This window comes from Pleurodeles waltl, chromosome 10, assembly GCF_031143425.1.
Source record: "Pleurodeles waltl isolate 20211129_DDA chromosome 10, aPleWal1.hap1.20221129, whole genome shotgun sequence".
Taxonomy (NCBI): Eukaryota; Metazoa; Chordata; class Amphibia; order Caudata; family Salamandridae; genus Pleurodeles; species Pleurodeles waltl.
In genome coordinates this window covers 845,803,048-845,829,672 of record NC_090449.1, presented here as the reverse complement: position 1 = coordinate 845,829,672, position 26,625 = coordinate 845,803,048, and positions in this window count along the sequence as shown.

Below are 26,625 nucleotides of genomic sequence, written 5' to 3'. Positions count from 1 at the left end.
GGAGCTGCAGTCTGGCTATCCACCACTCCGAGAGGAAGTGGGACAGCAGAGTGGAATAAAGACAGTCTACCAGAATCCAGTATAGCCCAGACATAGCCCTTTTGTAGATGCCACATTTCTGCAAGTAGTCCATCAGGAACAAGGAGGACAGGTCCAAAGGAGGGGGCCCTGGCTTGGTGAAGGCAGCGCTGCAGGCATTGGTAATTCCAGAAAGACCATATTGTGCTGGGGCTTCTGCAAACAACTTGTAGACTCCACTCGGAACCAGGTTGGAAAGCTGGTCCAGGCTCCTGGATGCAAACACTGGTCAGTGGGGTTCAGAACCCCAATCCAAAGGGATGCGTTGCACCACCGGGAAGCCTGCACATGGACAGTAGGGTAAATGTTCAGCAGCTGATGTGGCATGATGGTTTTTAAATGTGTTCCTGCTGCTCACTTTTTCTTAATTTCCTAGATGAGTGCATTACCCACTTGCTGGAAGTCCCTCTGTTTATGGAGTGAGTAATGGATAGTGCTGAGGCATTTCAGGGCTAAAGCAACCCTGAGAGTTATCAGGAAAACATGGCACAAATTGCCTGACATCTAGCCATGCTTGGCTGAGACATTTTCTGGCATTGAAAAAAGTGCAATTTTACCTTGGAAAATTTAGATGAAGTAGGGAAACTTGATTTGATTTCATGAAGGATGGAGTTTATTATTGTTGCATGCAATCTCTTAGTTTCATCTCAGTGAGATAATATTTCACTAAATCTGAAGATATGTTCATTATAAACAATCAATTCTCATTACTTTTTGATGTCAGAATCTGTAATTCACATATTGCTCTGATGATAGATTTGTGTCAATACAATATGTAATGAACATCACTTTTGATTCCAAAATTTCCAAGAAATAGGTCAGCAAAATAAGCTTTGCAGCATTCATAATATTGAATCATATGCCTGAATTGTATCCACTAATTTCTTATACATCAGTTTAGACATTGCAGCCAACATGAGCACTAAGCAACCAAGCCTTCAAAATTGGAAAAACATTGCTACCTTTATGAGCAATCAGGCATTACCTGGGGCCAGATAACATAGACTTCAGAATATGGTAATTGTGTACACTCATTTGCCATGGGCAATTGGTGCAACATGTCTTTCTTAGGTCTTGCTATGGCAGCTTCAGCGGTAAGATACTCCATGTTTTGAATTCGAGAGAGAATAAGAGACTGTGGGAGAGAGAGATTGAGAGAGAGAGAGATAGTTTTGGGTCAGTCCCTTCAGTCATGTGTGTTTCACAATTTGCAATTGCTTGAATGGGCTTCATATAAAGAACTTGGCATTTCGTTCATGGTCATATTGCCTGATATATGTTGTCATTTACTTTCGGTGATGGGGGCTCAAACAGTCTTTTTGTTAAACTAGAGCCAGTGTGTTATTCGATGTATGTGCTTTGCTGACACAATTACATTTTAATTGGTATTGTATGTTTTGTGTTAATGGTTTGGCCACTCTTCTCCATTAATCTGAATGCCTTCACCATAAAGCACAGTGTTTTTTGGTAACTGCCCTTGCAAACTTATTTATTTCTTAGTTGTCATTATAACATGTAGGGTTTAGTTTTGTGTTTACAAAATAGACATTTGCACATATTGACCGTCTTAGAAATTCAAAAATACTAGCCTTTTCTCAAAAGTATAAAGTTTGAAATATTTTGCTGTGTACCTCTTTTTGTGATCACCACTTACAATGCAAACTTAATCTTCTGACTCCTTTCCATGACACTCTTCTTTGAGGGCACATATTAACTCTGCTAATCCAGCCTGTTTAAGAAAGAATCACTACACCCCACAGGGACTTTCTTTTTTCTCAGACAGCTGGGACAACACACACAAAGGCCCTCATTACAACCCTGGCGGTCAGTGATAAAGCGGCGGTAATACCACCAACAGGCCGGCGGAAAAAAAATGTAATTACGTCTATGGTGGAAACCGCCAACACGGACAGCCACTTTAACACTCCGACCGCCACGGCGGTAGAAACAAACACCGTGGCGGTAACAACCAGCAGACAGGCGGAAGTCAATGTACAGCCCACACTATTACAAGGTACCAATCCGCCAGCTTTTCCGGGGCAGTACCAATGCCATCAAAAGCACGGCAGAAACAGGACACAGAAGGGAAACCACTCACCTCTCGACACTCAACGAACCACCAGGACACCATGGAGCCCGAGTTACAGGTCCTGCCGATGCTGGTTTATCTCCTCATCCACCAGGAACATCAAAGACAGTGGCGACGACGACGGTGAGTACTGCACCTAGCACACCGGGGAGGGGAGGAGGGAAAAGACAGTGACACACACACGCAACAAACCCGCACCCCCCACCCACAACAACACACATACGCACACACACATATCCAATCACATCAAAGATACACCCCGTCGCCCCCTGGACCAAATGAAATAAGTTTAACAAGTGTAATATTCGAACAATCAGATAGCCCAAGATAACTTTAAATCATCAGTATGTACAAATATTAACAGCAAGTACACAAGTCCGTACACTGTCCCATTAAATGTCCATGGACCATTGGTCCCAAAAAGCATGAGCGAAGCCCACACATGACACCTGCCTCAAAACGGAGAGAAAACTGCAGGGGCATCAGGTCGAAAATACACAGGCACCTCAGGGGGAAGGGGAGGAGGGGCACTTTAGCCGGATAATGGAATGACGCCACTGCTCCTCGAGGGGGCTCCATGCCCACTGCTTGGTCCTGGGGAGTGCAAGGCCATAGTCTCTCAAGTGGGTGATTTGCTCACTGCTTGGTCCTGGGGAGGGCAAGGCCACTGTCTCTCAAGTGGGTGCTTTGCCCACTGCTTGGTCCTGGGGAGTGCAAGGCCACAGTCTCTCAAGTGGGTGGAGTCTTCCACTGGTTCTGGAGGGGGCTTTGTGCCCAGAGTGCTTCATCCTGCTAACTACTGTGTTAGTGGATGCTTTTCTCCACTGGTTCTGGAGGGAGGTTTGTGCCCAGAGTGCTACATCCTGCCAAGGGCTGTGTTAGTGGATGCTTTTCTCCACTGGTTCTGGAGGGGGCTTGGTTCCCAGAGTGCTTCATCCTGCTAAGGACTGTGTTAGTGGATGCTTTTCACACTGGTTCTGGACGGGGCTTTGTGCCCAGCGTGCTTCATCCTGCTAAGGACTGTGTAAGTGGATGCTTTTCTCCGCTGGTTCTGAAGGGGGCTTTGTGCCCAGAGTGCTTCATCCTGCTTAGGACTGTGTTAGGGGGTGCTTTTCTCCACTGGTTCTGGAGGGAGCTTGGTGCCCAGAGTGCTTCATCCTGCTAAGGACTGTGTTAGTGGATGTTTTTCTCCACTGGTTCTGGAGGGGGCTTGGTGCCCAGTGATGCTGCACCAGTGGTGTGGTAGTTTCCATTCCCTCACCTGGGTGTCTGAGCCTCGAGATTTTCCGGTAACAGGTAGCATGATACTCCATGGAGACAGAGCTACACTCCATCTTTCGACGACTTAGGCTGCAAACAGCTGGTAGTGCCAGTGCTGGTGGTGGTGCCTCATGTAGTGTGTGCAGGGTCCAGGATGTCTCCTGTAGCCTCGGACGGCTGCCCAGTGGGAATGCTACTGATGTCCGCTGTAGTGGCACTGCCTGGGCATGTCACGGGGCAGGTGGCGGTGGCTGCGGCGGTGGCGGTGGCGGTGTCTGTGGCGGAGATGCTGCCAGTGGTGCCCGTGGTGCTTGTGTCTGTAGTAATGGAGGTAGACACCAGGCCGTCTCCTGCAGCCTCAGAAGGCTGCCCAAAGGGGATGATGCTGTTGACTGTAGTTCTGGCAGCTGCCGTGCAGGTGGCGGTGCAGATGGCGGTGCAGGTGGCAGTCATTGCGGCGGTACAGTTTGCTGGCCTGTCTTGAGAAATGGGTGTCACCAGTACCTCACCTGGAGGCTCCGTGCCCTGAGGTGACTTTCCTTTGCTCTTGTGTCCCTTTCCCACCTTGAAAGTCACTGCTGGGACCTTGGCACTGTCCTCTTTGGTTCTGGAAGCCTTGCTGGGTGGGTGGTGCAGCTTTTATTTTCTGCATGCTGGCGCCTTCTTTACCTTGGCAGGTGGGGGAATAGGGTGGTCCTTGGCTTCAGTAGGTGGCACACTGGCAGCCCTGATGGGTGCCCCCTTCAATCCTCCCAGACTTGCAGAGACTACAGTGGATGACGATTTAGTGCTGGTCTGGGCTCTAGACAACCTGACCCTAGGGGAAGGACGGGGGGGGGTGTGGGGAAGAGGTCAATGGTAGCCAGGAAAAGTTTTTTAAACACACTGGGATGGGAAGATGGAGGGGGTTTGGGAGTAGAAGAAGAGGTAGTGGTTGTAGGAGGTGTACTTCTGCTGAGTTTGGGTGAAGGTGCATGGGTTGGAGGCTGTTGAGTGGGTGTGTGCCAGTGTTTGTGTACTTTGGGAAGAGGGCTCACAGACACACTGGGAGAGGACACAGGGGACGTGTGAATGGTAGTGGGGGTGGTGATTGCACGTGAGCGGTGTGTTGTGATGGGCGTGCTGGTGATGGAGGTAGTGGCTGAGGATGTAGTGCATGCAGGTGTGAGTTGAGACAAGACTGGAAGGGAGGTGGAGGATGTGGAGGAGGGGGACACAGTGGAGGCAGTGGATATTGGTGTGTCTGCATGGGTATGGTGCTTGTGTGAGTGCCTGTGAGATGTGTGGTACTTATGTTTGCCTGAACCACTTTTGTGTGTTGATGTGTGTGTATGTTGGTCTGATTGTGTGCTTGGGATAGGCTGAGGTAGAGGGGATTGGGTCTGGGTAGCGGATGTTGGAGGGGGGAGGCTGGACACAGGGACAATGGCTGCTCATCAGTGCTGAGGACAGAGCCCGAAATGCTCTCTGTTGGGCTGCCACGCCAGAATGAATGCCCTCCAGGTATGCAATTGTTTGCTGCAAATGCCTCTCGACACCCTGGATGGCATTCAAAATTGTTGACTGCCCAACAGTGAGGGATCTCAGGAGGTCAATAGCCTCCTCACTGAGGGCAGCAGGGCTGACCAGGGCAGGGCCTTAGGTGCCTGGGGCGAAGGAGATGCCCACCCTCCTGGTTGAGCGGGCACAGGAAACGCACTGAGGGGCTGCTGGGAGGGCGGTGCTGGTGGGGGGGTGGCGGCTGTGCTTGTTGTTGCAGTGGGCACAGGGGTGCCCGGCACCGCAAGCAAGCTCCCATCAGAGTAGGAGTTGCTGTCGCTGGTGTCCCCTCTCGTCCCCGTCGTGGACCTTCCCTCGCCTTCCATCCCACTGGTGCCTTCAGACTCTATACATTCACCCTCCTGGGCCATGTGGGTTGCAGCTCCCTCATGCTCCGGTGCCACTGCTCCTCCGCCAGATGATGCTAATGCACACAAGGACAGGGTGACAAAACAAAAAGGGAGTGAAAGACAGATGAGACACATGGTCAATGCCAGCAACACCACTACCGTTGGCGGACACAACATACAGGGAGCAGCCCTATGCACTAGGCAATGCACTAACAGTTCGTAGGAAAATCACCTGCCCATGGGGGACTATGCCTAACCCCATTTGCTGCACACCTGGAACCCACAGGAGCCTGACTGGTTGTAGATGGCCACTACCACTATTGGGGTTGGAGTGCCACAGAGCCTACCTAAAAAGGGACCGACCCTAGCAAGTTCGCCCTGGGCTAGGGGAAGCCACAGCCCACATCCCCCACCCAGACACCTCGTAAATCGCGCAGAGTCAGCTGAATGAGACTGTACTCACCCCCTTGTGGCTGCTCTGATGCCCTCAAGCGCCCATCCAACTCCGGATATGCCACCGCCAGGATACAGAACATCAGAGGGGTCATGGTGTGACGGGCACCCCTCCCACATTGGGAGGCCATCCCCAGCTGGGTCTCTGCCGTCTTCTTGCTCCAGCGGCGCAGGTCCTCCCATCTCTTGCAGCAGTGGGTGGTCCGTCCATGATAGACCCCCAGGGTCTGCACTTCCTTGGCGATGGTACACCAAATACCTTTCTTCTGGTGGGCGCTGACCTAGAGGAAAGGTATAGGATGAAGGAACTTACTCCCCCGTCTGGTTTGTCATACTCATTGGCCACCAGTTCTCACCCATGCCCTGACACACACTCACCATCCTCACATGCAGGCCTCAGCCCCCTCTCAACATGTATCTTCCAGCCACACCACTCCAGACATTCATGTCCCACGCATCATGCTCACAGTTTACTCACCTATTTGTCTGGAGGACTGTAGAGTAGCATGTACTGGAGGAGGACCCCATCCAATAGTCTCTCCAATGCCTTCAAAGTGAAGGCAGGGGCCCTTTCCCCAGACACTCGAGCCATTGTTGCTTCCAGACTGAGGTCACAGCAGCACTTGCAGTGTAGGTCCGCTCCTGTTGAAGGTCAGGTATCAAGTGAGTGAACAGCTAGAAAATGGGTGTCACGTCCGCGGCGGTGTGTACCGTCACTGCCGGCATACATCATTATTGGCTCCTGGAACCTATAGGGCCCAATGATAACCAATGCTGAATAGCGCGGCGGTCTTCGACCGCCTACCGCGACGCTGCACAACGCCAGCGCTGTTACCTCATTTCCCCTTGTCCCTCCTTACAGGTCAGGCAGCCGCCATTTCAGGGTGGCACATGGCAGGGCACCTAACTGCGCCACTGCACATTTGGGCACAAATATGGACAGACAATGCCACACACCGATTTAATCACATTAGTGCAAAAACCCTTGTTCAACCTATGTGGTACATGACCCTCTGCTCACCATTCTCCTCCATAGGGCTCATCCGCTGGGGCAGATGATGAGATGGAGTCATCCTCCGGTGTACAGACCCCCTGGTGGACCTGCCGACAATGGAACCAGACACATCATTATCACCTACAGACTTGATCGTGCCACAATCCAAGAATTGTGTGCCCAATTGGAGCCAGACCTGATGTAGGCTATCCGCCATCCCACAGGTATCCTTCCTCTAGTGCCGGACCTGTCAGTGCTCCATTTCCTGGCCAGTGGTTCTTTTCAAACAACAGTGACAATGGCATCAGGGATGTCTCAGCCAAAGTTCTCGAACGTGTTGTCCAGAGTGTTATCTGCCCTGCTGAAACACATGCGCAGCTACATCGTATTCCCCCAGGTGGAGGATTTGCCCACAGTGAAATCTTACTTTTTTACCCTGGGACGTATCCCCAACATCATTGATGCCATTGATGGTACACATGTGGCATTTGCCCCCCCCCACAGGAATGAACAGGTGTACTGAAATCGTAAAAGCTACCATTCAATCAATGTGCAGATGGTGTGCTTGGCAGACCAGTACATCTCTCATGTGAATGCTAAGTATCCTGGCTCTGTGCATGACGCTTACATTTTGAGGAATAGCAGCATCCCTTATGTGATGAGCCAACTCCAGAGGCACCATGTGTGGCTAATAGGTGAACCCAAGTTCCCCACACAGTATGAATAGGTATCTGGGTATGGGGTAGTCCCTAAGGGTTGGTGTACGTCTAACAGATATCCCTCGACATTTTCAGGTGACTCTGGTTACCCCAACCACTCATGGCTGCTGACCCCAGTGAGGAATGCTGGGACAAGGGCAGAGGAATGCTACAATAAGGCATATGGGCGAACTAGAAGGATTATTGAGCGGACTTTCGACCTCCTGAAGGCCAGATTCCGGTGCCCCCATCTAACAGGTGGCTCCATCTACTACTCACTCAAGAAGGTGTGCCAGATCATCGTGGCATGCTGTATGTAGCACAACCTGGTTTTGCGACGCCAGCTGCCTTTTCGGCAGGAGGATGGGCCTGATGTTGGTCTAGTAGCAGCTGTGTAGGCTGTGTACAATGAGGAAGAGGAGGCAGAGGAAGAAGATATTGACAACCGAACCATCATCATCATGCAGTACTTCCAGTGAGACACAGGTAAGAGACTGGCACTGCTCATCTCATATCTGACTACTGTAGGACATTGTATAAGTCAGCCTTTTTACCTCTGTGTATGGACCCTGACAGTTCACTTTGGCTTTCCTTTTCACAGATCTGGGTACCACATGCTGACTTCTGCTATGTTTATTGCTGCCCAACAACTGTCATACTTTGGCATGTGCAAATGAACATTTAGATTGATATTTGTCTAAGAGGTTGTAATAATACATTTGTGAAAGTACAGACTGACCCCAGATTGTTTTGTGATTCAAGGGTGTTTATTTAAGTGCTAATAAGTAGAGGGGGATGTGCAATGGGCTGGGGTGATGGTGGAGGAATATCCATGGAAGAGTTCAGTCTCTTTGTATCACAGGTGCATTGTCCAATGGAGCATAGGAAGTGGAGCAATGTCAGTTCAAGGTGGTCCGGGTGACATAGTGGGACAGAAGGGTGACAATCAGGAGAGTCTTATTTCCTGGTGGGGGTCTTGGCAATGTTCTCTGTCTTGTGACTGGATCGCAGGGACCGTTTGCTTAGTGGTTCTCCATCTGCAGGGGGTGGGGTGCTGGTGGCCTGTTGTTCCTGTGCGGGAGCTCCTGTCCACTAGCGCTGGCGGACATGGAAGGCTGTTCATCGTTCGGGCTGGTGCCAGGGGCCCGGTGGTATGCCACTGTCTCCCTCATGGTGTTGGCCATGTCTGCCAGCACCCCTACAATGGTGACCAGGGTAGTGTTAATGGACTTCAAGTCCTCTCTGATCCACAGGTACTGTTCCTCCTGCAGCCGCTGGGTCTCCTGAAACTTGGCCAGTACCGTGCCCATGGTCTTGTCGCGTGGGCTCTCATTATCCTAAATGAGACTACTGGATTTCTAGGCAGCAGGATCGATAACGGTGTGGGGAACTGAGTCTGACCCACGTGTAAGGAACTCTGTCACCCTAAATCCGGTTGTTGCTCCGGCTAACTAGCAGTGCCTCATTTCTCCCACGGGGAAGAAATGATTGGGCAGCCAAGCGCATGACATCTTTGGAACTTCTCAGGGAAGTTGTGGTCACTCAGATCCAAACCAACTCTCTCATTCACAATATGGTCTCATATACAAATGACAAAGACAGTATAAGTTTTATATAATGTTTTAATAAAACGACTGTATTTTAGATATTAAGGCGTGAGCCGCAATAACCAGAACAATACAACATAGTAGGATGGATATAGTAACCAGGAGAGTAAAACATAGAAATAAAGCTATCATAATTCCTAACCGTTTCTACTCTCCCTCTGCTTGTTCTATTTAGAGCACAGCATGTTAAGCTTTCAGCTTGCCTTTCTGTATCACTAGGGAGACGGATACACTCATACCTGAGCAAAGGCCTGTGATCTTGGTTCAGCATCTGCAACGAGGCAGTCAGCGTCAAGTTGTGGTTCCCTGGTCGGAATCTCCCTCTTGCGTGTATTGGGACAAGGAAGTGATTTTATAACTAACATGTCATTGTGATCACAAAATGTCCCTACGCAGGAATGCCAAGTCTAAACTCTTACCACGTCTATCGGCAATGTACCAGACTGTATCCTTGACTGAAGCACAGAGTAAATATGTTATGGAGAACTCCAGTGCTGAAGTAGGCAAAACAGTGTGATATGAATAAAAAACAACACCGTAGAACTGGCTATTTGAAAAATAACAGTACGAAGCCTAATAAAAAGCATGTAGAGCAGAGTGCACAGAGGCTCTAAGCTGTCAGCAAATGAATAAAATATATTCAGGGCAAAATGCACAAAGGCCTAAAGCCTGAAGCTAAAGCGCAAAGAATACGTAAAACTAACCACACTACAGTCTCCTGGGAATGGTGGTATGCTCCCATGATGTTGGAGAGTGCCTTGTGGAGAGTGGGTTCCCTGGGCCTGTCACGTAGCAGTCCTCCCAGTTTCCCTGTTGTCCTGTGCCTCTGTCCCCTGAACCGTGTGCCCACTGCCCCTGACCCCAGGTCCCTGATCATCCTGTGTTAGTGGGTTTGCCTGGGGCCCCTGTAGTGGTGGGCACACTGCTGATTGATGTGTCCTGGGGACAGTGGCATGGGCCCACTGGGTGGGTGCTATGGTGGTGTTTCCTGAGGGGGAGGTTCAGTGGTGGTTTGGGACTGTGGCAGGGAAACCAACTGTCCAGAGGTCCCTGATGGGCCGGGCTGGTCATCTTCATCCAGGCGTGCAGAGCTGCTGTCATCACTGTGAGCCTCTTCTGTGGGGGACTGGATATGGCTGGCACCTCCTGTCCGGTGACGTTGTGTAGGGTTCCTGTTGGGGTGTAAATGCATTGTTATTGTGTCTGTGTGTGCGATCTTGTGCAATGGGTGTATTTCCCTCTACTACTGTGCTTGCATTATCGCCTTGGCCTTTGTGTGAGTGGTGATTGTGTGCCATGGGTGAGTCTCTCCCTTGGACATGCTGTGTTGATGGGTGTCCATGCAGGTCTGTGATGGGTGTCCATGCATTGTTGTCACATGCAGGCCTTGGTATTGGGATGTTGGGGTTTCTGTGAGGTGTTGGGGCGATGGGGGTGAGGGTAAGGGTAGAGGTTTATGATGGCATGCAGGTAAGGTGGGGGATATAGTAGTGAAGATATGACTTACCAGAGTCCAGTCCTCCTGCTACTCCTGCGAGACCCTCAGGATGCATGATCGCCAAGACTTGCTAATCCCATGTTGTTAGTTGGGGGGAGGGGGTGGGGGTCCACCACCATTCCTCAGTACGGCTACCTGGTGTCTGGATTCCACAGAACGCACCTTCCCCGTAGGTCATTCCACCTCTTCCTGATGTCATCCCGTGTTCTTGGATGCTGTCTCACTGCATTGACCCTGTCGACAATTCTCCGCCATAGCTCCATCTTCCTTGCAATGGAGGTCTGCTGCACTTGTGATCCGAATAGCTGTGGCTCTACCCGGATGATTTCCCTCACCATGACCCTGAGCTCCTACTTAGAAAACCTGGGGTGTCTTTGAGGTGCCATGATGTGGTGTGGGTGAGGTGATGGTTGATGTGATGTGTGGGGTGATGTGTTGGAGTGTGTTCTTTGAGGTGCGTGGATGGTGTATGAGTGATGGTGTTGTGTGTCTCTGGATGCTGGTGTTGTCGTAGCTTTTCTATCTCTCTGCTTCTTCCAAAGATGTCATTGTAAGGGGTTGTGGGTAATGTGGGTGTTTTATAGTGGTGTGAGTGTGTGGGTGTGGTGTGTGTATGTCTATCAGGTGTGTGTATTTAGAATTTTCCAATGTGGTTGTGTTTTGTAAATGTGGGTGTATTTTGAGCGCAGTGGTGTGTACTGCCAATGGATTACCGCGGTTAAATGACCGCTGGGTTGATTCGTGGGTCGTGATTGTGTGGGCGTATTCCTGTTGGTGTAACAGTGACTTGTGTGGGTGTCTGTATTGTGGAGCATTTCTAAGTGTAGGTCATAATACCCGTAGCAGATTTCCGCAACGGACACAGTATTTTGGCGGCCGTCAGCACACCGGTCAGCAGACTTTACCGCCAGGGTTGTAATCAGGGCCAAAGTTTCCTATCACCAAACTATTCCCCTGAAAAAAAGCCAGACGTTAAGACTTTACTAAATCTTGTTTCATTTGTTGATCCCTATTGATCAGTCAGTTCTGCAAAAGTTAGCTGACCAAACAAAAGTGAAAAAAATCCAAACATGGCTAGTTTGAAAAGCACAGTGCATATACCTTAAAAAGTTTGAAAACCAAATTTTGATGATGGGTTTTCCTGTTTTTACTCATTTTCAATAGCTGTGCGACAAAATAATTATTCTGTAATTATTAAATTACAGCAAAATTTACAATTGTTTTCCACATCCTGCAGTTTAAATTAAAAAAACTCATAACTACAGTGGGTTTGTCTTCTAAAAAACATACCTAAAAAAAAAGTCACAGCTGAGGAGAAACAAAACATTGACACAATTGAAATAAAAGTAGTCTTGGGCAGACATATAGGCCCTCATTATGTCACTGGCGGTAATGACCGCCTACCGCCGCGGCGACGGCTGCTAAAACACTGTTGCCGCGGCTACCTACCGTCCACCACATAATGACCGTGGCCGGAATTCCACCACAAGGCTGGTGGAATTCCAGCTGCAGCAATGGTGGTGGACGGCGGTAAGGTGGCACTGCTGGCAGCATGACACATGATACGGCCTGGCGGTGTTCTGCTGGCAGATGCTGCTGCTGGAAGCAGCGCCCGTCCCGTCTCCTTCCGGAGGACCCCCTGCAAGCAGGTAAGTCGGGTGTTCCGACAAGGGAGAGGGGTGGTGCTATGTGTGTGTGGGTGTATGTTTGTGTGTGCGTGCATGTGGGTGTGTGGCATGTGGAATGCATGTGTGCATGCATGGTTGTGAGTGTGCTTGTATGTTGTGTTGTGTGAATGTGAAGGGTGCTTGTATGTATCTCAGTGTGTATGGATGTGTGTGTGAATGGATGTATGCATGCGTGGGTGAATGTGGGTATGAGTGTGTGTATGCGTGTGTACGATGGTGCATAAATGTGTGTCTATGTCATGGGGGGTCTGGAGTGGGAGGGGGAGGGTGTGGGAGGACTTTGGGGAGGGGGTGGGAAGGAATTCCCTGTCACTGATAGTGCCTACCGCCATGAAGGTAGGTGGTGTCATAATCCAGTGGGTGGGACAGTGACGGCCGCCTGACTGGAGACTATTCTCCAGCCCGGCAGCTGTTACTGCCCTGGCGGACGGAGTGGTACATTGGCGGTTTGGCTTGGGCCAAACCGCCAATGTCATATTTTGGGGAAGAGTACAGCCAGCCTGTTGGCAGTACTTTTCTCCAAAATACTGCCATCCGCCAGGGTCATAATGAGGGCCTCAATACTGCTCACACAGTTGGCTGAATTCAGGTAACTCTGTGTTACACGTGTAATGGGGAGTTCCGGTCAAAGTCTGCCATCCGGAATTATATTCCCGTTCACACATGAGGCTTGGTAAATGTGTGCTCGCAAGAATGAATGAGATTGATTGAGAAGCAGCTAAATCAACTTGAAAATACATTGTCAGGTTGTTATTCTGCTTGAGCAGACAGTTCAGGTTGTTTTTCAGTTGGAAAAGCATTTTTTTTTTCAACAGGACGGAAGTGCCCCAGGGATTCCAACTTCCTCTTCCTGTCCAGAAGGCTCCTCCCAGTGTTTTGTCCATTTCCTGGTCACATTTCATTTAGATTTCTAGGAGAAATCTTTGTCTACAATTCCTTCTACATGTATACTATTTGATTTTAAGTTTAAGGACTTTGTTTTTGTGACTGCACAAAAAGTAAGTTCAAAAACTTTTGGAGAAGGGTATTGTTTGATAGCAGGCATGCACCAGTATTTTTAACTGTACTTGGATTCAATTTTTAAATTTGATTGTGGTGGGTGGGCTGGAGTTGCAGTAGGGGCATAGTATTTGTTCATTTAATTTTTGTATATTTCATAGAGGAAAAAGGTTGCACAGTTAAGTAAATTTCCTCCATGTTTGATAAATTTGCACTGTTCACCTATTTTACCATGTGGCCTTTTTGGTCCATGGGGAATCCAGCCAGTGTTAATCATTGGGTATAGAAATCAACTGTTTGTGTGGAATATGTTGTTTCAAAACATTTATGATTAAGGTCTGGGATGACACTGGATTAAATTAAAAATGTGTTTTTGTTTGTATTTCTCTTTTTTTTCCTTCAACAAGTATATTTTGGTGGGGTAATAATATCATGCCTTACGAAGATGTTAGTTATTGTACCACTTTTGATAGCTGACTTAATTTTTCTTCATTGCTTTCCATGCTTTTTCCTCTTGCTACTGTGTGTGTATGTGTGTGTTTTCCAACGGCCAACATTTTGTCTTTGTTCTCCATGCTATGAGGCCAGCAGCCATTGTCTGTAGTCGGTGTCCATATGCCTACATATGTTCTTTGTTATTCATGCCTCCTTGCTTCTTGTTGTTTGACCTTATGGCCTGTGGCCATTTTGTGCAGCCAGTCAGTGAGGTTTTGCCATAGACCTGCATATATACTTTTTTGTCCTTGCCTCCATGCTTGTTCATTGAACATGTGGCTGGTGGATATTTGCTCTAGCCAGCCAGTGTGATTTTACCATAGGCTTGCATGTGTAATTTGTTGGCCATGTGGCTGGCCCTCAATTGGTGGAGCCAGTCAGTGTGCTTGTGCCTCCTTGCTTGCTGTTGTAGTTTGACCATGTGGCCGGCAACCAATTTTAGCCAGCCATCAAGTGTTTTCCCTTTTTTCCAGTTTTCAAAGCCATTTTTGCAAGACATTGACAAATGTGGTCTATTCCATTTTTTGTTATTTTTTACTTTTTCCCCCCTGATATCACTTTAATGTGCTTGAGGATCATTACAGTAAAGGTATAGGTTTATAATATTATATGCATTTTTATTTAGATTTTTTCCTGCATCGTCTTGAATCCCAGTGGTTTTCTCATAGTCCCTAGTGACACACCAGGAAGTTTTTTTTTACATTTTCCCTCCACCCCCTGACTGCCATAGGTACACACCAGCATTCATTTTTTAAGGAGTATTCTATTTTCTCCACCTCCCCTGCCTGCAATAGACACACACCAGCATTATTTTTTTAAGAATTATTCAATTTCCCCCACACCTTCTGCCCACCATGGGTGCACACCAGCATTAATTTGTTAAGCAATATTCCATTTTCTCTGCACTCCCTGCCTGCCGTAGGCACACACCAGCCTTCATTTTTTAAGGATCGTTCCCTTAGATGCACAGAAAGCAAATAGTTCTGCATGTTGTTATCCTGAATGAAATATTATGTTATGGTGTGGATTGAAATTGATACACCATTGTTGTTAATTATTTGGGATAACTTCACTAAATTATATTGTCTGTACTATGAATAATTCAAACTGTAAAAATTACACATTTCACTAAATGTTTTTCTTGTTTGTTTGCTTTTAGGTGCACAAGAGACATCACTCACAGTACTGCCAGACAAAAGGGCAGCACAAAGTGATGTGACTACAACACAGGACTCCTCTGTTTCCACTTCTGCAGCTAAGTGCCAACTGACAGAACTTGAAGATGGCCTGAAAGAAAGGTACTGCCAAGAAAGTAGTGAGTAAAGAGGAGAAGAAGCCGATTGCTACCACTAGCTTGATGCGCTTCTCCTTTTTCGGGCAATATAGCGTGCCTGCCACACCGTCCTCTGGGCAGCAAGCTGAGAACACCACTCCTGCATCAATGACTGCACCAATCCAACCTAAGCCCAAGCCCATGCCTCTTAGTGAGGCAGAGACTGCAATCATGGCTACGAGCAGTGAGTCTGAATTTGAGTTATCTCAGCCGCAAACTAGTGCCCAATTGTCACAGGAAACTGAGCAAAGTGGACAAAAGGAGCTGCGGCCAGCAACAGCTCTTTCGGAAGTAGGTGCCAAACAGGAGGTTGAGCTTCCTGCTGAGCAAATTGTACCTCTTCTTGAACTATTGGCTTCCCAATCTCCAGCAAGAAAAAAGAAAGAATACTCCACTAGTTCCTCCAAGCCTTCGATCTGATGATCTGGAAATGGAATAGACCCTGGTTGAGTCCGAGACCAGCCATGAGAGACAAGGGAAAAAGAAAGTTCCTAAAAGCATTAGAACTTTGGAAGGAAATGAGAAGGACAAGCTTTTCATTGTCATGTAAGCTGGCTCAGAGGACACCAACATTACACTTACTATTCACCCTGCTCAGAGGGATATAGCAGTGGTTCCACCACCAACAGCTTTCATATTTGTTTGGCCCTCCCTGAGACCTGCATATACCACTACCCGAGTCAAAGTATGCTCTACAGAGAGGCAATCACTGACACACATACATACCACAAGTTCTTTGGGCATTGCCAGTGGCACACTAAAAAGTTCTCCTCCCCAGTTTGGGATGATTAGCAAGCAGGAGTATAACGTTGCAATATGCACCATTTGCCACACGAGTGTTTTGACGCGATAAGCCTGGTTCAAGCTATGGTATCGGAGGCCAAACAACCCATATGAAGAAACATCAAGCAGTCCGGTGGGAGGAGCACCTTAAATAAACTGCTGCAGGTGGTGGTGATGCTAGAGGATGACAGCTTTACAGAAAGCAGCCCTTTCCCCAGCAGTCCGCAAATAGATGTCGAGCAGCGGTCTGCCACGGCCCGAGCAGAAAGATCGGCTCGGTACCCGGTTGGAGCCGCGGTTCATTTTCTCGGCTGCAGTGCATGCCTTGCCCCATTTTTCTGACCTTATCTCGCATGAGGCCCTAGATTGGGCATTGGGCCTCAGTGAGTACAGGGTGCGGCTGTCTCTCGAAATTAGTAGTGGGTGCCCCCACCCCCTTACTTACCTGGTGTTACCTGTTCTTTTCTTTGTCATCTTTTCTCTTCTTTCTCCTTTTCTTATTTCCTTCAGTTTTACAAATAGGAGCTATGTTATTCTTTCTCCCAGCATGCCTTTCTTCTACCTCTTTCCCTGCATGCATTAGGATCCTCTTCTAAAATGGCGTCTTCACCTATATTCTGCTATGGTAGTTTCCCAACTCAACATGGCGTCTTTTTTCTTCCTGTCTGTCACTTCCTGTTTTAGGGTATGTAAGGAGTGGGATTCTTACTCTCCTTGCGCTTCTACACTTCCTTTGGTGGCGATCACGCTCCAGTTGTTTTTCCTCCAGCCTTTTTTCCACACCTGTTCAAGTTTCTTCCAGTATTTTTTTTCTTTTTATTGGAAGACGTACCTTTTTTCTTGTGCTTATTCTCTGATCAAGGGAGTTCCAGTCATAGAGGTTTTTTTCCCTTTGTTTTTTTTCCCTCTGGGATGCCTTCTGGACGGCACAGACTGCCTTTTGACATCTCTTTGTCAGCAGCACCGTGGCTACCAGAAAGGGCCGCCCTTACCTTGGTCATGGCAAGACCTACAAGGATTGAGACCATCCTGCAGTTCCAGTTGGCCTGAGCCGTAAGTGGCGAGTAAATTGTGACAGATTGCAGCGTCAAGAGAACCAGTTTTCGTCAAGCAGTATGGAGAATACTTTGATGGCTGCTGCAGAAACAAACCAGTCATTACTCATAACCATCCAAAAACAAGGAACTGCAACAATTACGGAATGAAACTGCAGCTTTACGACAAGCTTGGTTTCCTGAACAACAGATGGACCCACTATCTCAACTAATACGCCACGTTTTTCAGGAGATCCCAACAAGTTGCATGAATTCCTTGATGCTCTGACAGTCTATTTTGCATTCCGACGTCCCAATTTGCGCAAGATAAAACTAAAGTGGGATATTTAATTAGTGTCCTGTCTGGTCCTGCTTTGGCCTGGGCGACTCCTTTGGTAGCTTCCAATGATCATGTACTGTCTGACAATTCAGCTTTTGTTGCTGCCTTTAAACAAATGTTTGAACGCCCAGGATTGGAGTTGTCTGCTGGGTAAGCTTTATGTGATATCCAGCAAGGTACCCAGGATGTTCTACAATATATAACGCGTTTTTGACAACTGGCAGCAGAGACTACTTGGGTAGAACATACTCTTGTAACCCTTTTTCAAAGAGGTCTTTGAAAAGATTAACTGGTACATTCAGCTAGAGTGGAAGATTTACGAAGTTTAATGGATTTAGCACTCTCCATAGAGTATCGTCTACAGGAACGCAGACTGGAAAGGAGAAAGAATTGTGGACCATCTCATGCAGGGAACCTAGGTACCATCATCCATCATTCCGAAGAGTCTCGACCTGAATTGAGAGAAGTGGCAGAAGGAGAACGTATACAAATAGACACCGCTCGTGGCCCTCTAACTGCTAGTGAATGTGAAAATAGACAAAGAAAAGGATTATGGCCCTCATTACGACCCTGGTGGTCGGTGATAAAGTGGCGGTAATACCGCCAACAGTCTGGTGCCAAATTATGACTGTGGCGGAAAGATCTCCGAAAGACAGCCAATGTACGACACCGACTGCCAGGGCAGAAGCAACAGGCACCACAGCAGTAACCGCCTACAGCCTACAGCCAGGCGGAAGTCAATGTTCCGCCCACCATATTATGACAAGACAATCTGCCACCTTTTCCGGGGCGGTACCAACAACATCAAAAGCCTGGCGGAAACACTGCACAGAAGTGAAAGGACTCACCATTGGAGACACAGGGAAGAACCACGCTACCATGGAACCAGAACTGCAAGTCTTCCCGATTATATTCTACGTTCTGCTCCACCAAGAACACCAACGCCTGCGAAGGTGACGTCGGTGAGTACAGTCGCCTAGCACACAAGGGAGGGGGGGAGGAAAACAAGAGTGACACACACACGCACCATACACACCCCAGACACACGCACACACACCATACACACAACCAGCTGCCCAAGAAAACAAGTTAATCCCCGTAAATCGGCTGAATAATGCAAGGACAACACCAATTTACTAAAGTGATTGTAATAAGATCAACACAGTGTAAATAATAATTTTGCCAATGCAACAGATATGTACAAATGTACAAAAAAGGGACTCATCCCAGTCCTCAGTTCACGTGGGCCACATGGCCACAGGGCAAAGGCCAAGGCCCCACTTGTTACATGCATCAATACGGAGAGAACACTGCAAGGGTATCAGTTGGCAAATAGGCAGGCACCTCAGGGGGAGGGGGAGAACCTCAGATGGATGCGGAAACAAGACCACTGGTTCTGGAGGGGGCAACATGCCCTGTGCTTGGTCCTGGGGAGTGATAGGCCAAAGTCTCTCAAGTGGGTGACTTCCCCACTGGTTCTGGAGGGGGCAACATGCCCTGTGCTTAGTCCTGGGGAGTGCATTAGATTGTTGCATCTGGGCTGCCGGCCCCTGGATGGCATTCACAATGTTTGACTGCCCTACAGAGATGGATCTCAGGAGGTCAATAGCCTCCTCACTCAGGGCAGCAGGGCTCACTGGAGCAGGGCCTGAGGTGCCTGGGGCGAAGGAGATGCCCATCCTCCTGGGTGAGTGGGCATGGGAAACCCGAAGAGGGGCTGCTGGGAGGGTGGTGCTAGTATGGGGGTGGCAGCTGTAGCTGGGGTGGTCACAGAAGTGTCCACCATAACCAGGGAGCTTCCATAGGAGGATGTATCTGAGTCTGTATTGTCCCCTCCAGTCTCCGCCGTGGTGCTCCCCTTGCCCTCCATCCCACTGGTGCCCTCAGCGTCGGTGGACTCTGCCTCCAGGGTCCTGTGGGATGCAGCTCCCTCAGTCACCGGTGCCTCTGCTCCTCCTCCAGATGATGCTAATGCACATAAGGACAGGGTGACAAAACAATAAAGGGGGGGAGAGACAAAGGATACACTGGGTCAATGGCTGCACCAACACCACTTTTGGCATACACAGCACCCTCACACACAGGGGACAGGCCTACGCACTATGCATTGCACCACCACTCATATTGCTAGCCACCAAGGCATGAGGAGGGGCAAACACTGCCAACTGCAGCACACCTGGGACCCATGTAGCCCTGGCCAGTGTGGATGAAAACAAGCTAGGTAGGCAGTATTATCCCGTCAGACCCCTAACCACCAGAGGACCTACGCTGCCATGTCTGGCCTGGCCTAGGGGCACACAAGGACACACAAACACCACCCGGATACCACCCCAACAGGCGTAACTTGCAATGATTGCCACTGTACTCACTCTTTTGTGTCCTTTGTGATGCCCTCAAGTGCCCATCCAGCTCTGGATAGGCCACCGCCAGTATGCGGGCCATCAGGGGAGTCAGGGTTCGACAGGCACCCCTTCCTTGTTGGGAGGCCATACCCAGCTGGGCCTCCACCGTCTTCCGTGCCCAGCATCTCAGGTCCTCGCACCGTTTGCAACAGTGGGTTCTCCGCCTGCTATAGACAACCAGGTTCCGCACCTCCTTGGCGATGGCACACCATATACCCCATTGAAATGTGGCAAGGTCTTTGTTCTTATAGGTTCTACCTTGACCCAAGTAGGGGCGACCCTTTCTGGTAGCCACTGTGCTGCTGACGGAGGGAGCGCCAAAGTCAGTCCGTGCCCTCCAGAAGGAGTCCCCAAGGGAAAAAAAACAAAAAGGGAAAAAACCTCGAATAGGAACTCCTGGAACAAAAAACAAAAAGTAAAAAGTTAATTTGAGCAAAAGGCTAAAATGTCAAAAGAAAAAAGCTGGATCAGGGTCAGAAATCATATATCTGATGCAGAAGAACAGGAGCGAAGATCACCACCCAAAGAAAGTGTTGCACCACAAAAAGAACAGGAATCACACACCTTATATACCCAAAGAACAGGAAGTGACCGGAAGGAAGTAAAAAAAAACATATTGGATTGGGAACATAACATAGAAATCCATAGTAAAAGTCACCATGTTAAGTAAGGTTCCAAAGGCATGCAGGGAAAAGGAAGGCATGCTGGGAAAGAGAAAAGAATCATGGACATGAAATAAAGAAATGAGGAAGGCAGAAAAGAACAAAGAAAAACAGGCAGAAGGTAAGTGAGGGAAAATGGAGAGTGGGGGGAGGCAAGAAACTAGCGGGGGCACATCACGCCATTAATGTAGCGAGGCCTCATGCCCAATTTGGGCCCTCAATAAAAATGGTAAATTGCAGGGGCGCCGCCGGTCCTGCGGCCGCGTCCCAAGCCAAATGTTCAGCTCACGCCACAGCACGCAGCGCGACAAGTACATTTCCCACGTCAATGCTAAGTATCCTGGGTCTGTGCATGATGCGTTTGTCCTAAGGAATAGCAGCATCCCAAATGTGATGGCCTAACTACAGAGGCACAGGGTGTGGCTAATAGGTGAGCCCTGGTTCCCACCCAGTATATGTTGGTGTATGGGTATGGTGTTGGCCATATAGGATGGTGTGTGGCTAAATGTTGTCCGTCAGTATTTGCAGGTAACTCTGGTTACCCAAACCTATCATGGCTGCTGACCCTTGTGAGGAATGCCAGGACAAGGGCAGAAGAACGTTATAATGAGGCACATGGGCGAACCAGAAGGATAATAGAGAGAACCTTTTGCCTCCTGAAGGCCAGGTTCCGGTGCCTCCATCTAACAGGTGGATCCAAGTGCTACTCACCCAAGAAGGACTGCCAGATAGTAGTGGCATGCTGCATGTTGCACAACCTGGCCCTCAGACGGCATGTACCTTTTCTGCAGGAGGAGGAGACTGGAGATGCCCCTGTGGCAGCAGTAGATGCTGTGGACAGTGAAGATGAGGAGGCAGAGGATGAGGATGAGGACAACAGAACATCTGTGATCCATCAATACTTCCAATGACAAACAGGTAAGACAGTGTAACTTTACATTTTAACGACATTGGTTGTAATCTGTGTGGCAATGGCATGCTGGTATTTGACACTTCCATGCCCACTTACTGTTCCTTCTGGCTATTCATTTTGCAGATGTTGGTGATTTGTCAAATACTCCTGGTGTGATCACTACAGCTAGCTACAGGTCATTAATCTATGCTCATTCAATGTACTTTTCATTTGCAATATTTGTACCTGTTTCAAAAAATACATATTTGATATACATGACATACTCCAAATCGTTTTTTTTTCAAAGGGTTTTTATTGAAGTGCTAACATATAGGGGGAAAGTGCAATGGGATGGGGTGATGATGGAGGACATTCCAGGGTATTGTTCCAGTCTGTGCATAGCACAGGTGCATTGTCCAAGGGGACCTAGAAAGGGGAGCAATGGCAGTTCAAGGTGGACAGGGTGACTGAGTGGGACACAAGGGGGACAATCAGGAGAGTCTCATTTCCTGGTGGGGGTCTTGGCATGTTTCTCTGGCTTCTGTCTGGATTGCAGGGAATGTTAGCGGGTGGTTCACCTACTGCAGGGGGAGGGGTGCTGGTGGCCTGTGAGTCCTGTGGCGGTGCCTCCTGCCACTAGAGGCAGCGGAAGTGGAAGCCTGTTCAGATGACTGGCTAGTGGCAGGGGCCCGCTGGGGTGAGACTGCCTCCCTCATAATGTTGGCTATGTCTGCCAGCACCCCTGCTATGGAGACCAGGGTGATGTTAATGGCCTGAAAGTCCCCCCGATCCCCTGGTACTGTCCCTCCTGCAGCCGCATGTTCTCCTGCATGTTGGCCAGGATCTGGCCCAGCGTATTCTGGGAATGTTGGTATGCTCCCAGGATCTCCCCTGAACCGTGTGCCCACTGCCACTGACCCTAGGGCCCTCATTGTCTTGGGGGTGACGTGTGGCCTGTGATCCCTGTAGAGGCGGGCACACTGCTGATTGATGTGTCCTGGGGACAGAGGTGTGAGTACGCCGGGTGCGTGCTTTGGTGTTTCCTGATGGGGGAGGCTCTGGGGTGGTGTGTGACTGGGCTTGGGTAACCGGCTTTCCAGTGGTCCCTGATGGGCCGGCCAGATCGTCCAGATCCTGAAGACAAGAGTTACTGTCATCACTCTGGGGACTGGATAGTACTGGCACCTCCTCTCCGGTGACATTGGCTGGGGTACCTGTAGGGATGTACATGATGTGTTATGGTTAATGTGTATGACATATTATACATCCCTGGCTTCCCCTCTATGTTTGGTGTTGCCCTGCCAGCTTTTACTTGTGTATGTTGGTGTATGGTGGGATTGTTAGTTCCCTATGCTGTGCATGCTTTAGTCAAGAGTGTCCATGCAGGGCTGTGAGGGGTGTCCATGCAATGGTACAGCATGCAGGGCTTGGCATTGGGATTAGTGAAATGTGATGGTGGAGTGTGTGGGATGTAGTGGAGTGATGGGAGTGAGAGTGAGGGTATGTTATGGCATGCAGGTAGGGGGTGATAGTAGTAGAGAGTTGACTTACCAGAGTCCAGTCCTCCTCTGACTCTGGCCAGGCCCTCAGGATGCAGTATTGCCAAGAGTTGCTCCTCCCATGCTGTGAGTTGTGGGGGAGGAAGTGGGGGTCCACCACCAGTCCTCCATATGGCGAGTTGGTGTCTTGCTGCAATGGAACGTACCTTCCCCCGTAGGTCGTTCCACCTTTCCTGATGTCATCCCTTGTTCTTGGGTGCTGTCCCACAGCGTTCACCCTGTCCACGATTCTCCACCATAGCTCCATATTCCTAGCTATAGATATTTGCTGCACCTGTGCTCCAAACAGCTGTGGCTCTACCCTGCCAATTTCCTCCACCATAACCCTTAACTCCTCCTTTGTGAAACGAGGGTGTCTTTGCGGTTCCATGGTTGTTATGTGAGGTGTCTTGGTGAGGGTGTGTTGAGCGATGTGGTGGGGTATGTGATGTGGAGTGCTTGAGTGATGTATGAGTGTGAGTGGTGTGGGGCTCTAGTTGGCTAGGTTCTCTTGGTGTCAGTCGCGTGCCATTGATTTGTAATCGTAAAGGGGTGTGGGTAATGTGGGTGTGTTTTATAGTGGTTTGGGTGTGTGGGTTTGGTGTGTGTATGGGTGTCAGGTGTGTGTTGTTTGAATTGTCCAATGTGGTGTTGTTTTGTCTCTGGGTGTCCATTTTGAGCGCACCAGTATGGACCGCCAATGGTTTGTTGCCGTTAAATGCCCACTGTGGAGATTCGTGGGTCATAATGTGGTGGGCGTTGTTCTGTTGACGTAACGGTGTGGGTTTTGATACCGCCACTTTATCACTGACCTTTGGTCTAGCGGATTTGTGTCTGTGGCTGAATTCTGTCAGATTGGTGTGTGTGTGTCATAATATGGTGAAAGGATATCCGCCGCCGTGACTGTAAGTCGGCAGCCATCAGCGTGGCTGTAAGCGGGATTAACCGCCAATGTCATAATGAGGACCTATGTCTTTATTGTGGATCTTCTGGCCATTTGCTTCATACCTGCCCAGTCCGCCCTGCGAAGTCTCCGGGACACGCCAATTCCCATCCTCTGTGAGAAGGGAAGAGACGGGATTCTCTGATATGCCTTCTATTTGTTCTTCCAAGGAAGATGCAACTGCCCTGTTTCTTTTACCTATTACACTGCAGTTACCGGATGGTCAGGAAGAAAGGGCATTGACATTATTAGACTGTGGAGGCAGTGGAATCTATCTGGAAGAGACATGGGTTATGGAACAAAAAATTCCTTGACTATCTAAGGACATTCCAGAGCAAGTTCATACAGATGATGGATCTCTATTAGCTTCTGGTCCTGTCATCAACACTACTCCTACCTTATGTCTACGCTTTGGAAAACATCAAGAACATGTCTCTTTTGATCTGCTCTCCTAATCATACAATAATCCTAGGAATACCCTGGTTTACACATCATAATCCTTCTATCAATTGGGAAACCAGAACTATTTCTCTTTACTCCCACTTTGGTCAAGACCATTGTTATGCCTCAGGAACACATTGGTCACCAAAGAAAATGTTATCAATGGTACCAGAAGTAGGTTGTTCCATAAACTCTATCTAAGGGGTACCTAGTCACTATCTGGATTATATAGATGTGTTCCAAAAACCCACTAAACCAGTACTACTTCAACATAGAGAATACAACTGTACCATTTCCCTGGAACCTGGTGCTGTTGTCCCCTTTGGTAGAATGTACTCTCTCAATTAACCTGAAAAGAAAATACTGAAGGAATACCTGCAAGAAAATATACAGAGTGGTCTGATTGCACCATCTTTTCCCCCCGGTGGGGCTCCCCTCTTTATCGTGCCTAAAAAGAAGATGGATCTACATCCCTGAATAGACTTTCATGGATTGAATAAAATTACCATAAAAGACTGATATGCACTACCTCTAATAAAATATATTTTGGGAGCAATCAGAGGGGCGCAGATATTTACAAAGTTAAACCTTAGGGGAGCTTACCATCATTTAAGAATAAAGGAAGGTGATGAATGGAAGACCCTTTGGTCCTTACGAATATCGGGTAATGCCCTTCGGTTTAACAAATGCCCCCTCTATTTTCCAGAGATTCATTGATTTGGTATTTTCTGACCTTTGAAATCACACCGTAGTAATCTACCTAGATGATATCCTAATATATTCCAGACATCCTGAACATCACACCAGGCATGTAATTCAAGTTCCAGACAGACTCAGGCAACATCAATTCTTCTGTATACCAGAAAAATGTGAATTTGACAAGACAGAGGAAAAATATTTGGAGTATCAAATTAGTCAAGTTAGTATTTCCATGGATCCAGAGAAATTTCAGGCCATCCTAGACTGGCTATCCCCCTCTTCTATCAAAGAAACACAGTGTTTTTTAGGACTGTCCAACATTTATCGCCAATTTATTTCGGATTTCGCTAAAAAAAAACAGCCAAATCACACAAAATCTTAAAAAGGAGAATTTATGAAATGGTTTTATCTGGACAGATGTGGCTGAAAGCGCATTCCAAAACCTAAAACGTGCTTTCACCCAAGCTCCTATACTATGGCATCCTGACACCAGCATACAATTTATCGTAGCCACTGATGCTTCAGAAAGAGCTATAGGGGCCGCATTGTTACAGAGACAGGACGACGACGGATTAGAACATACAATTTTTTATCTGTCCCATGTGCTATCAGATTCTGAGCGCAATTATTCGATTTTGGAACAAGAACTTCTAGCTCCAGTATGTCAGGAGTAGAGACAATTTCTTATGCATCTGAGGAACCATTTGAAGTAAGAACAGACCATCAAAATTTACAGTGTCTACAAAACTTTCAATGTCAGTCGCCAAGCCCGTTGGGCTTTCTTTTTTAGTCAATTCGATTTTTATATCACCCATATACCAGGTTCTCAAAATATTCTGGCAGACGCCCTGTCATGATGCTACCCTGAAGGTATCAATCTCCCTTCACAACAACTCATTGAACCAGAAAGAATTATTGGACTAGTACAGTCTTTCCTTGATAAAGTACTGTCTGAGTACTCAACCCTCTCAGAACTGGAAATGAAAGATCTACGTCCAAAATTACACAAGGTTAAGGGGTATTACTACAATAAAGATGCATTTTTCCTTCCTTCTTCCTTGCTAAGGAAAGCACTACAAATGTGTCATGACTCCCCTGTGGCCTGCCATCGTGGTATCAAAGCCACACAGGAATTACTCCTATGTTCCTTCTGATGGCCTACACTTAAGAAAGATACTGAGAGTTATGTGGCGTCTTGTCCCATCTGTGCTCAAGCAAAAATACCCCATACCAAGCCTGCAGGACTGCTTCAACCTTTACCTGTTCCACCAGACCTGGGCATACCGTATCAACTGATTTCCTGTGTTCCTTACCTCCCTCAGCAGGGAATCGAGTTATAATGGTGACTGTGGATTCATTTACTAAGATGGCTCATTTTACTGCACTAAAGAACCTACCCACATCCAAAGAATTAAGTCAAATCTTTATACAAGAAATGTTTAGTGTCCATGGTCTCCCTCAAGTTATTCTTTCAAACCAATGCATATTACTCTTTTGGAAGCATTTCAGTGAAACCCTACATATCGAGGTAACCTTATCTTCTGGCTATCATACTCAGACTAATGGGCAAACAAAACACATGACTCAAGGACTTGAACAATATCTACGCTGTTTTTGCAATACCACCCAGAGTAACTGGTCCACGTATTTACCCATTGCTGAGTTTCCATATAATAATACAGTACATACGCCCATATTTATACTTTTTGACACAAACCTGCTGTAGCGCAGGTTTGTGTCAAAAAGAATAACGCCGGCTACCGCCATTCCTACGCGCCAGCTGGGCGTCATATTCAAGGAATTACGCTAG